The sequence below is a fragment of the Sus scrofa genome, chromosome 9, assembly GCF_054392235.1.
Source record: "Sus scrofa isolate SSC_HxYL_T2T_F1_AM1 chromosome 9, Sscrofa_HxYL_maternal_Yorkshire_Landrace_v2.0, whole genome shotgun sequence".
Lineage (NCBI taxonomy): Eukaryota > Metazoa > Chordata > Mammalia > Artiodactyla > Suidae > Sus > Sus scrofa.
In genome coordinates, this window is record NC_139391.1 from 86,404,729 (window position 1) to 86,416,240 (window position 11,512).

An 11,512-nucleotide genomic window follows, 5' to 3' on the forward strand; every position below is an offset into this window, starting at 1 on the left:
ACTTAAACCACTGACTACCTTTAAGTTACTTGTCTTAGACCACACAATTAATAATCAAAGCTCCAACAAAAATCTTCAGACTTCTTTTACTCTATCATACATGAAACTGAAGTTGTATCAAAGTAGTTTAGCTTATAGGTTTGGCATTAAATTAATTTTCTATTCCCAAATAGTTTATCTCCTTACCCCCTACCGAAAAAAATTCTCCCCAAGTGGGTTACACTCAAAGAACTGCTCAAAGGTATCGTTCAGTAAGATATGCACAGTGCCAAGGTTGTAACACAATCAGCAAACTTTTTTTTTTGGTTTTTAGGGCCACACCTGTGGCATACTGAAATTCCTAGCTAGGGGCCTAATCAGAGCTGTAGCTGCTGGCCTACACTACAGCCACACCAGATCTGAGCTGTGACTATGACCTACACTACAGCTCATGGCAATGTGGATCCTGAACCCAGCGAGCGAGACCAGGGATCAAACTTGAACCCTCATGGATACCAGTCGTGTTCATTACGGCTAAGCCACAATGGGAACTCCAACCTAAATTTTCTTTTCATATATAGTCAACATTAACCATAGATGCAGGCCAGAAACCATGGAAATTTATTTTTAAACTTTTGAAATGACTTATCCTTCCATTTGTTAACCAGTTTTGTTTCAGCTGAATAAAATTAACCCATTAATTAGGTCTGCTTGTCTAATGAGACTTATTTTACTGCCAATCTGTTTTTTGTTCCCCACTGAATCTAACTTCAGGTCATACTTGTTCAAAAGAATAAAAGATGATAGTTTGGAATGATGAAACTAAACCATAAATACACTAAAGTGTTCACTGTTTACACTGGGTCAAATCTTCCCCACTCTCCCCATGGCCTGCACCACCACCCTTCCAAAAAGATAAGGGGGAGGTAGAACCATTGTCCAACACTCAGTTCTTGGGATGTCTAAGCAGACAAAACTTAAAAGCAACAGTGCTAACTGTGGAGTCTTGCCCCTAAAAAACAGAGCTGAGGTCCTACGAGGCATCCTCTCCCTGGGTTGAGGGGGGGAGGGTGGAGACAGGGAGGAGGCTCCCCAAGTCTCCCTGGAGGACAGGACTCCCCGCACGCCCCAGATACTCACTTAGGCTCCAATAGGGCAGCCACTGTGGAGTCAGAAACTCAACAAGACGCCCCGTGGAACCCAGAGACAGGTATGCTCAGCACTCCACAGCCCCGAGAGAGCATGTACCAGCAAAGCTTCGAGCCTGAGGCTTTTGACTCCTACCTCCGCCCAGCCGCCAAAACCCCCACCCTCCCCTGCGCCTGCGCGGAGTGTCCCAGAAGCTCTGCAGCTGCAGCTGGCCCCTTTGCCTCTCTCAGCCCCACCTGCCCATCTCTGCCTGTAAGAAACACCTGCTGCACCCCAGTCCCAATGCACCAGCCTCTGTCTTGTCCACACTCATCAGAGCTCTGAGGTCCACGTCCCATCTTAGGGGTCCCACTACACCCAGTGGCCATATGTCCCAAACCCTGTGTCCCAGCACCCTCTCTGGTCCTGGAACCTGAGTCCACTGCACCATGTAAGGCTAGGTTGAGAGAATGACACCTAGTTTGCAGTCAGTTGCCCCTTTCCCTGGAGATGTCCTCTCCCCACCACCTCCAAAATGAACTGCACAAAAAACCACCACCAATCTGATTTCGCAACACCCTTGATTCAATTTTTTTTTTAAGTCTAAATGGGTTGTTTCTCTAACTTTTGGAAGTCTCTGACTTTTGAAACTGCCTTAAACAAAACAGTCCTAGACACTGAAACTATGGCTTTTTTTTTTTAACTTACTTCAACCTGCTCTATGAAATTTCTTCTATCCCCAACAGTCAATGAGTAGTCTTTCAAGTCATCATGAAATGTTATCACCCAGTGAATCTAAGTCAGGGTTCTCTCTACCAGCACTATTAGCATTTTGGGTAAGATAATTTTTTTATGTGGGGGCTGTCCTGTGCACTGTAGGATGTTTAGCAGCATCTCTGACATCTACTGACTAGACTGAGTAGCAACCCTCTTAGTTGTTATAATAAAAACCTCTCCTTTCCCCTTTTGTTCCTTTGGAGTAAAACCATCTCCTTTCCCCCTAATGAGCCACTGATCTCAACCACTCAAGTAATGAATTCTAAAAGTAACTTAGAAAAATCCACTTCTTCATAGTATAAGTTTGTCCTGGTATGGTCTTTACCTGTACTATTCAAAACTGAAAGCAAATGGAGCACATGATCATTTATTTACTGGCACTTTATGTTCTATTTTCATCCCCTAGCTAATATATTAAAAATAGACTCCAGGGAAAAAATAAAGGAGTTCCTCTCATGATGCAGCAGAAATAAATCTAACCAGGAACCATGAGGTTGTGGGTTCAATTCCTAGCCTTGCTCCGTGGTTTAAGGAAACTGCATTGCTGTGAGCTGGTGTAGGTCACAGACATGGCTCAGATCTGGCATTGCTGTGGCTGTGGCATAGGCTGGCAGCTGTAGCTCCCATTAGACCCCTAGCCTGGGAACCTCCATGTGCTGCGGGTGTGGCCCTAAAAAAACGAAAGACAAAAAAAAAAAAAAAAAAAAAAAAGATTAATTGCCCTGTATGTAGGGAAATGGATGGATACACTAATCAAAAGAATTGTAGATCACTGGAAATCTAAATGCATAAGAAAATTATAGATTAAATCTGAACAAAATTGTAAAACAAATACAACATACTTTTGGACAAGGCTTTAGCTATAAAATTATATTATTTCCACTTATGCAAACTTACTCAAACCTGTTCTTGATCCTGTATCTTTTCCACTCTTCCAAATTGCTTCTTATGATTAGTGTGTTTTTCTCTACTTCCACTGATCTTTATCAGATTTGACAATGGCTCATGAACTCTCCAAAATACACAGACTCAACACATTTAATAAAGATACTTTAAAATCCTAGTTGAGACTTGAAGACCCAGAAATTGATAAATTGAATTTAAGCTTCAGACTAAAGCCAATCAACTCTGACTGGATACCACTAGAGTCTCTATTATCTCATAATAACCCATACTTTGAGGATCAAAATGAAGAGGCTCTTCTGGTTGATGAACTTGAAAACTATCTTATTAAGTGTACACAAAATAATCTTAAGAATTTAGAAAATTTCACTTTCATTAGGAATCTATGCAATTTTTAAAATAATTATTTTAGTATGCCTTTTATGAAAATGGTTAGCACAAGTAGACAGAGATGAATGAATGAATGAGGAACAACTATTTGTAGAAAAGGAGAGAAGAAAGCTGAAAATTTTGGGTTTCTATTAATGGGAAAATCAAAAGGACCTAGTGAAAAAACAAAAATGTGGCAGTTACCAAACCAAACTTGGTTCCACTAACCCAAGCACAGTAAAGCCAATACACTGATACCAGGTTGTGATGAAAGAAAGTGCAAAGTTCATCGCAGGACTAAGCAAGGAGTACAGACAGCTAATGCTCAACAGATGGGAATTGCTCCCTAACGGCTTTCAGGGAAAGGTTTCTAAAGACAGGGTGAGGGAGAGGTTGCAGGGTACATGATCAGCTGGTGGACATTCTTCTGATTGGTTAGTAGTGAGGTAATTGGGAGTCAACATCATGAACCTTATGGTTCCAACCAATCTGGGGCCTACGTGCTTGTGGGCAGCATTCAACTTCTTTCACCTGGTGGAGGTTTCCAGTCTCTGCAAAACAGCTCAAGGATATGGCTAAGAATATTATCTATAGCACTTGCGAAGGAATTAAAGCTCCTTGACTTTGTTTAATGGCCAATTATTATTTTTGTCTTGATTGACTATTTTCCTTTGTTTCTACATTTTCTCACTTCTAAATTTGTTCTTTGGAACTCAGGGAAGGCCTAGGAAGCTAAATCTTTTCTACAAACAAGGGGCAGGTGGAGAACATGGGGGGTGGTGTAGGGTGGATGAACCTATCCCAAAGAAACCCCCTTAGTGTCCTGCTCTACTACAGTAGTTCCCTACTTGGAACTTTTTCTGCATTTCTTTTCAGATAACATAGGAAAAGGATAGATAGGTGCAGAAAAAAATATATATATATATATCTATATTATTCACCTTGAAATGACTGCATAGCTATAGCTAGCTGGTAAACTTCAGAACTAATCAAAAGAGCTAATTATCATCTAGGAGTTACAGAACTTCGTAGCCAAATCAGAATTAGAGGCCATCTAATTTAACCCTCTCCTCAATCAAATTTTGATAAATTGCAATCAGCAGATGAAGATCATTGCTGAAAATGATGAAATAGCTGGAGCAGGTAAAAGCTAAGAGTTCCTAGGAAACTATGGTAGTGTGAGGAATAATATGTTTCAATACTTAACACCTGATATAAAGATGGCTGAAAGTTAAGTTTCTCCTTGCAGTAGTCTTAAGGTTCATGTGTATGTGTGTTGTGTAAATGTGTATTTCATAATGAACAGGCACTCCAGCACAGCAGATTTTAAGGGAGCAGAGGGTGATGACCTGTGTGATTCTCACAGCCATTCTTCAACATTTACAACACTCTCAACACTCTGCCCTATATTCCAACATCTTTTAGAATAGTCAGTCTCAGCTCTGCCTGTATATAGATACAACCTGAAGAGCTTAAAAAATAAGGGTACCTGGATTCCAACCCCACAGATTCTGATTTATATGGGCAAGGACCTGGAGTTGTTGTAAAAGCTCCCCAGCTGATTCCAATCTACTCCCAGACTTGAAAACAACAGTTTTAGATTATGGCCTTAAAAACATAAGGAAAGTCAGTTTAAAGTATGCAGTAATAGAAATTTGGGGGAAGTATTTATATGCTTGAATGTATACACTTTAAATTTTAATTTTTATTTGGAAATTAATACTATATCTTTGCTTTCATTTAAGATATATATGTATATATAGAGTGCCTAAACAAAACACTAGCTAAACAAATTCAAGTGTATTCAAAAGACAATGCAGTATTATAAAATATAATTGCCATTATTGGTACATACAAAGTTTAATATCAAGAAGTACATATCTCTAGAATCTTCACATTGTTGAAACAAGAAGAAAAATGACAAGATGATGTTTATACATGGAAAAAAGGAATTTGATAAACTCTATTCCTTTGTTTAAAAATTATCAGCAAATTGTGAAATCTGTCAGTTTCTATTAACTAAACACATTCACCCTATGACCAAGAAACCCTGCAATCAACATATACTCAATTGAAATAAGTCCATATGTACCACAAGAAACAACAACAACTAAAACACTTGTGGAAAAATATCCAAAGCTGCTTTATTCATAATAGCTCCAAGTGTGAGTTGGGGTAATCTTATTAAGCCATGCAGCTTGAAATTGGCCATAGTAAAAGTATTTACACCAGAAGAATTGGCAAATGCTACAAATCCATGTGCGCTGTGCTACAAATCTCCCTCCCCCAGCACTTTTAGCCTTTTTTCCAGCACACCATTGAATAGCTCCAAGCTGGAAACCATCCTAACGTCTATCAACAGACAATTAGATAAACAAAAGATGATATATTCATAATCTGAATGCTGTATGACAATAAAAAGAACAAATTACTGATGCAATAACATGAATGATCTCAGAAACATTATGTTGACTGAAGGAAGGCAGAACAAAGAAATACATAAGTAACCTATAATTATAAAATTCAGAATACTGATTACCTCTGGATCTGAAGTGTTACTGAGTGTAAAAGGGCATGGAGAGATTTGGGGGATGGTGAAAATGTTCTACGTTTTGATCTAAGTGATAGTGACATGGTTACATACATATATAAACATTCACTGATATGGATACTATATATAAATTAAACCTCAGTAAATAAAAATGAAAGTTTAAAAATAGGTTTGTTTGAAAGGTCAAGATCTACAAATAGCTAAGTCGATTTGGAAAAAGTTGACCAAAAAGTCCAGTACATATTCTGTTGGATATTAAGACATGTAATAACTACAATAGTAAAAGCATATGGAACAAGCACAACACAGAAATAACCCCATGAAAAGAATACAGACTTCAGAAAGATAGAAATATAATGTTGATATATGATAAATAAGGCTCCACAAAGCAATGAGTTATAAAGAGATTATATAATACATTATGGAGAGAAAACTATAAATGATTACACAGAGGAAAGTAAGACTCAATCATTAACTGCCACCATAGATTAAAATCATGGAGAATATCTTTATGACTTCAACATAGGAAATTGCTTATTAAAGAAAACCCTGGGACCGAAATCCCTAAGTCAAAAATTGTTGTGCTTGAATAGATCAAAAGTAAAGATTTCTGTTGAATAAAAAAGACCGCAGAGAAAGGCAGCAGATAGCCAGAAAGAAGCCAATTGCAGTATGTAACACTGCCAAGGGACCAATGTCTAGAACTGTACACTTCAACACAGTAGTGTCACTAGCCACATGTGACCATTTAAATGTAAATTATTTTGAATTAAGTAAAATGAATTCATTTCCTCAGTGCCACTAACCATATTCCAAGTACTTAGTGGATACATGTGGCCATTACTATCATATTAGATAAGAAATAGAATATTTTTGTCACCATAGAAATTTCTATTGAACAATCAATGCTCATCTAGAATAGAGGAGTTTCTGCAAATAAACTGGAAAAGGATAGCAAACATGATTGAAAATTGGCCAAAAAAAAACTTAAAGGACAAACAAAAAAACAACTCACAAGGAGAAACCCATGTAGTTTACATGTAAATGAGTTTCTCAAGTTCACTTGTAATTTAAGAAATGCAAATTTAAAGATATTATACTTCACCTTTGAACTAGAAAAATTTGAATGTGGTATAATACCAAGTGTGGTCAAAGATGTAAAGGACTAGGAATCCTCATGCATGGCTAGTTGGAATATAAATTGTTCTAGTTTCACTGGGAAGCAGTTGATCCATATATAGTCAAATTGAATATGTATGTAAATTATGCCCAATGGTGCCACACTCAGAGAAATTCCTTCAGAATTTTATGAAGTTATTCATACAAGATTATTCATTGTAGTGTATTATGTAGTTCCAGAAGGTTGAAGACATATGCATACTGGTATCCATTCCTCCAGAAAAGGATAAGCAAAATGTAGTTGGACATACATTGTCAGATATGGTGGAGGAATTAAACACAATTCACTAGATAAATTTACATAGAGAAATATAAGTATTTATAAATATTTGTAAATATATTGTGAATATTATAGGGAGGATCAAACAGAATAGAGAGTATATACAAAAATATTTATGTAAATTGAAACATTCATGTACAGATAACTATATATTAATGATATATATAGAAATATGTGTGTACATGTCATACACACATACACACAAACATACACACAATAACAATAAGAGTGGAGATAGAACAAAGAGCAAAACAAATAAAAGAACAATTAAAAAAGAAATGCATGAAGTTCCCATTGTGACTCAGTGGTAGAGCCCAACTAGTATCCATGAGGATGCAGAGTCAATCCCTGGCCTTGTTCAGTGACTTAAGGATCTGTTGTTGCCATGAGCTGTGGTTTAGATCACAGATATGGCTTGGATCCCACTTTGCTGTGACTGTGGCTATGGCCAGCAGCTGTAGCTCCAATGTGACCCCTAGCCAGGGAACTTCCTGGTGCAGATATGGCCATAAAAAGGCAGAAAGAAAAAAAAAATAAGTAAAGAAAGAAATGCATAAATTCAATAGAAAATTCTTGGAACAAATGGGCACCTATGTGTAAAAAAAGAAAAAAAAGTAAAGAAATAAAGAACCTCAACCCATACTTTATCCCACATAAAAATATTAATTCAAAATAGATGATAACCCTAAATATAAAAACCTATAACTATAAAGTATTTAGAATAAAACAGTAGAAAGCCTCTGGGAGCTTGAACTAAACAAAGCTTTCTTGAATATACCACTGAAAGCATGATCCATAAAAGAAAAATAAAGATAAATTGGATTTAATTAAATTAGGAAATTTTACTTTTCTAAGACACTGTGACATAAGTGAAAAGGCCTACTTGAGTGGGAAAAAATATTTGCAAAACACATCTGATAAAAGACTTTTATCTAAATATTAAAGAACTGTCAAAACCCTAAAAAAATCTAATAGAATATGGGCAAATAATTCAAACCAACATCTTACCAAAGAAGGTATAGAGATGGCAAATAAACAGTGAAAAGTTACTCGACATTATTCATCATTAGGGCAATGCAAATTAAAACCACAATGAAATACTACTACACATGTATTATTACAATGGTAACAATTAAAAGACTGACAGGGCAAAGTGTTGGTGAAGATGTAGGACACTTGCACACAAAGCTAGTGAAATTATAAACCGGCACATCCATTTTGTAAAAAGACTCAACAATCTTTTTAAAAAGTAAACCTTGGGAGTTCCCACCATGGCTCAGTGGGTTCGTAATCTGACTAGTATCCATGAGGATGCCGATTTGATCCCTGGGCCTCATTCAGTGGGTTAAGGATCCAGCGTTTCCACAAGCTGTGGTGTAGGTCACAGAGGTGGCTCGGGCCACACATTGCTGTGACTGTGGCATAAGCCAGCATCTGCAGCTCCTATTCGACCCGTAGCCTGGGAACTTCTAACCATGTTGCTTTAAGGATATTCACAAAAGAATGACATCAAGCACTTAATGACATCAAGCACTTAATGAGTATGCCACAACTGGAAGATTCTACTAATGCTCATAAGGATGGAGAGAATTTTGGAAAATAAAATTCACCAACAAAAATGGTCTATTTCCACCATATTTATCAAATTTGAACTAAATATGACACACTAAGGATAATGAAGCCTGGAAGGCAACATCGTAAAAGAGAGTAGCAACTAAATTACCCACACACATACTGAAGGATGTTCAGTGTATGCTCCTAAAAAAAGGAAAGTGGGAAATACAGCTCAGTTTTTGTGGTCCTCAAAGACCCTTTATTTGAAATAGATGGTTATTAATTTCAAGGTAACATTGAGTCTGGGTCAAACAGAAACATGTAACAGTTTTATAGCAGAGTATTTTCCCAGAATGTTGTAAGTGACCATAGAATGCCTAAACTCTTTACAGAGAAGCAAAAATATTTTACAGAGTATGGAGCATGCAGGATGGCAGACTTCTTCCTAAAACAAAAACATTGATTCATTGCTCCTACTCTGATACCTAACAAATGCTGAAGTTTCAAAGAGAACTGTTTTCCATTTTGGTTTACTATTAACTTTATATATGACTTAGCATAAATTGCAGACCTTCTATATCTTGCTTTTAATAAAACTGTAAAAGCCTATCTTTGAATATTAATACAAACTAGTAACTATTTTCCACAAAATATGTTAAAAGTATTTTAAGCTTACACAAAAGAAATTATGACACTAGCTATTAAAATATATAACTAAAGAGATGTAACTATTGAAAAATATTAAATATTTTCAATATTGACTTGATTGGAGGTTGGTTGAAATCTATAGCTTGATATAATAAAACTATCTTGATTCACTGAAGTTTTACATTGACTGACATGTCAAAAGGTCCATTGAGAAAAACCTTGTATGGCTGTCATCAAAAGATTATAAAGTGATATGCTTTTCAAAGATGAGATCAAGCAGTCACACTAGATATCATATTATCTGTATAATACATTACATATTATTTTATGCAGCATTACAGCATCAGTTTATGAAGTGCTATGTGCAAAATTCCGTGAATTTACATGAGTGATACAAGTTTTCCTATATATAGTCCTAAGTATAAATGGATTTTACTGAATAGTGATCTTAATTACTAGTTTTTCATTCTGCAAGGAAAAAAAAAATGGTTGATTCTACAATAGGCCTTTTTAATTTACAGTTAGCTGACTGAAGCACATGCAAATGGAAATAAAACTGCAGCCCTGGGACATTCTAAAACATGACACAGGAGGTTGCCAAGGTAACCCACCAGGAGGCTGTCTTGGCATCTCCTGGAATAAAATGGGAAGAAAACATTATAGTGAACAGATGGGGGATGGGGATCTTCTGGGCCCAGTTATATAATAAAGTGTTGCAAAAAAACTACAGCTCCATGAAATTGCTTCCAAACAAAAAAGAAACAAGTATCACTCACACTTGCAATGTTTAAACTGGGCAGGATTTATGATCCACAGGAGCGGAATTTAAAACAAATTATTTTAAGCATTATTTAAATGATATAACTTCTGTAAAGTCACTATCCAATAATATTGGTGAATTTTTACACAACAAAAATACAACATGGGTGTAGAGCTGATATTCAAAGTGCAAAAGTGATGCTAACTTTGAGGCATGTTATTATTAGGATAGGTCTTGAAGTGGTAGCAGAATATGGCTAAGAAAATATACTCAAATAAACATCACAAGAGAACAGGAACAGGAAACAATAGATGACAGATCCTTTCACTTTAGCTCATTGATAATTTTACATACTTCTTTTAGAATTATAAAGTGTTTCTTTGATTTATGTGTTATTTCTTTGTATTTCAAAATGATGCTGTTTCTAGTAAACACACACACAAAGCTTTAGTTCCCTCTCTTTGAAGAGCTGACTCTCTCCAACATTAAGTTTTTCTATAAATAGTAAGTGAGTCTCCTTGGCCTGTCCTTAGGCTTTTTTCGTTTTTTCTCTGTCCCTGAAGATTGAATAAGAGCCCTCTGAGCTGACGAAGGACAAACATAGAGATAGGCCACTTTGGTTGGTGTGTGACAGCTCTTCTGGCTGTCACAACTGAGCTGCATTTAAGAATTCTATACACAAGGAAAAAGTTCCAATAGGAAAAAGGAGAATTTTAAAATAACACCGTTTTATTTCAGATTTTTATAAACTTAATAACTGTGGCGTTCCTGTCATGGCTCAGTGGTTAATGAACTCAACTAGCATCCATGAAGATGCAGGTTCAATCCCTGGTCTCCTTGAGTGGGTTACAGATCTGGTGTTGCCGTGAGCTGTGCTGTAGGTTGCAGATGCGGCTCAGATTCCACATTGCTGTGGTTTTGGCAAAGGCCAGAGGCTACAGCTCCAATTTGACCCCTAGCCTGGGAACTGCCATATGCCGCTGGTGCAGCCCTAAAAGACAAAAAGACAAAAATAAATAAATAAATAAATGAAGTGAAGTGTGATTTATTTAAAAATAAATAAATAAACTTAATAACTGCTTTTTTTTTCTTTACATAAAAACATAGACTTTTGTGTCCTTTGGAACATTGCCCATGCATGGCAAGATCACCAGAATCTTTGATTATTATGTGCCCTAGACAGCAATAATCCAATCAATTCAATTTTTAAAATCAAGGCTGATTATTTTGCATTATACATTCATTCATAATAACCAATGTTATTTTGCTGTTTGTGTTCAATGGAGATATTAAGGTACAATCTTCCTTTTAAGAGATTACTTTCCTTTTAATACATAAGCAGATGTAGACCTCCATCTGTCATATCACTATTTTCCTTAAAATC